Source organism: Phytophthora infestans, genomic scaffold (genome assembly GCF_000142945.1).
Source record: "Phytophthora infestans T30-4 supercont1.2 genomic scaffold, whole genome shotgun sequence".
Classification (NCBI taxonomy): Eukaryota; Oomycota; class Peronosporomycetes; order Peronosporales; family Peronosporaceae; genus Phytophthora; species Phytophthora infestans.
Window position 1 is genome coordinate 5,040,675 of NW_003303757.1, and position 2,530 is coordinate 5,043,204.

Consider the following 2,530-nt stretch of genomic DNA (forward strand, 5'->3'; position numbering starts at 1 on the left):
TTCTCATAACCGGGGTCCGATTGATATCCTTTACTAGCAAACCAGGAGCATAAAGATTGCCAGCTTTCGGCAGTTTTTTTTTTCCTGAATGTGTAATAGCGTTATATTTGAAGAAATTAATGCATAGGTGCTGTATTTTATGATTTTGTAAAAGGTAAAGAGTCTACTGAACCTAACTACGAATCGTCATCTTGTGTGTACTTAAATCTATGGTTTACTTCTAAAGTCGCAATAAAAACCGAGCAGCCTCCACGTTGTCGACGAACAACTGTTCTTTCTGAACAAGGGCTCGTTCATAGATGCCCCTAGAAGTGTGGCCGCCCACAAGGCCACGAGGAGCGACGAGAAGCTCTAAGAAGAGGTCAGCCCCAGAGCTCTCCTCGGGAGGCCAATACCCTCTTGAGTTGATGGCAGCTCCCTGGCTGACGGGTGCCGCCACCGAACCCCCACGCACACGCTGGGCAGCTTGGAAATCCTCCTGCTGCTGGTCGAGGTCATTCGAGACCTCCCGGGGCTCAACAATGGCACCCTCCTCTTCCTCTTCTTCCTCCTTCTTCTCCTCTTCATCCGAGGAGCCGAAGAGACTCTGATAGGAGCGTCGAGTCTCCTTCTCCTCGCGGAGTGGAGACTTAGAGGCGGTACGCTTCTTTGAGGGCTTGGCGCCTTCGGCTTTAGAGGCCTTAGCGCGCGCAAGACCCTCGGCAAGCGAGAGACGTTTGCGAGGACTCCCTTCCTCATCGCCACCGGCTTTGGGAGTGCCCTTAGCCTTAACGGCCGGACTCTCAGAGCGCACAGAGGTCCTGGGACTGTGATCACCGTGATCACTAGCGGACGACTGCACGCTGTCTTCTTTGTGCTCACTGGGCACTGGGCTGTGCCTTCCCACAGAGCCCGCAGGAGCATCATGAGTGCTCTCGGACTCGGCATCGTCCTCATTGCCCGAGTTGAACTCACGTTCTACGAACCGAGGGTTCGGACGATTGTCTGAAGACGAGGGCGACGGACTGCGGCGCCTGCTTGCGCGCTTGTCCGCAGCCGCGTCACCCGAGGATCCGATCGCCTCGGAGGCCACCTGAGTAGCCTCCTTAAGTGCAGAGCCTTTGCCGTGAGGCTTAGTGCTCTTGGCCTGCGCCTTACCGGCTGCAGCCTTGGAGCGTGTCTTAGCACCGCTCTTAGCAGTGCCACGAGGCATGTTAACGGTCGAAGTGGAGACCTTGACGAAGAGCGCACAGGTTGCTGCTCGAGGCTCTAACTGTAAAGTGAGCCTCCGCCGCGCTCGCGCGGCCGAGTCGATGGTTTTCGACTTTGAGAATGAGAGTTTGTGACGAACATCTCTTCATTCTGATTGGTCGGTAAACCGAACCTAAGTGGGGGAGGATGTAACGGGGTACGTAGCACTAAGTGTACCCTGGTTACATGAAGTGTGACACTTCACACTTCAGGAGTATGACATGTCATACTCCGGGATAAGTGGTACAAGGTACCAAGGTCATTCAAAACCAACCATTGGTTTTATGACATTGCATTTCTATAGGTAACTGATAGTTTGTATTAACCTCAAACTTAACCTACCTATAAATATACTCAGTTTACAATCTACCTTATTTAGGTCACTTCGCTCTCTTTAATTAAAGAGGGGACCTGTGAACTGCCGTTCACTGAGAGTTTGTATACTCTCGGAAGATAACTTCCTCTAGCGCAAGGTGCTGTGTGACCCCGTCACAGGAGCAGTGTGTGTGGGGAATGGCTTTGAGTGGGGTCGACACTGCATCAGAGACGTCGTCAGCTTCTGGTTCGGCGAGATCTGGCCCCTACAGATACAATACGAGAAATTAAAAAAAGTAAAACCACGCTGTTGTCGTCGTTCTCGCTGGGCACTGGAGTGTGCCCTCTCACGGAGCTCACAGGAGCATCGTGAGTGCTCCCGGACTCGGCCTCGTCGTCACTGCCCGAACCGAACTCACGTTCAGCGAACCGCGGGTTCGGCCGGTTGTCTGGAGAGACCGAATGTGACTGACTGCGGCGCTTGCTTGCACGCTTGCTTGCAGCCGCTTCATCAGATGAACCGATCGCCTCCGAGGCCACCTAAGTAGCCTCCTGAAGTGCAGAGCCTTTGTTGCGAGGCTTAGTGCTCTTGACTTGCGCCTTCCCGGCAGCAGCCTTGAAACGAGTTCTCGCACCGCCCTTCGCAATGCCACGGGGCATGCTAAAGGTCGATCTGGAGACCGAGGAGAAGAGCGCTCAAGTGCTGCTCGAGGCTCTATCTGTAAAGTGAGCCTCGGCCGCGTTCGCGCAGCCAAGTCGATGTATTTCGACTTTTTTTTTGAGAATGAGCGTACATTTCCTCATTCTAATTGGTCGGTACAAAGCTGGGCGCCTCTTGCAGGATGAAAACTTTTTAGGGTCCCCTAACACAGCTCTTCGCGCTGCGCCTTACCGTTGTAATGAACTATTTTTTATTAGTAATAAACTAATTTCACGATTATTGTGATAATTCAAAATATTTCGAATACGGTCTTCAGATGAAGTT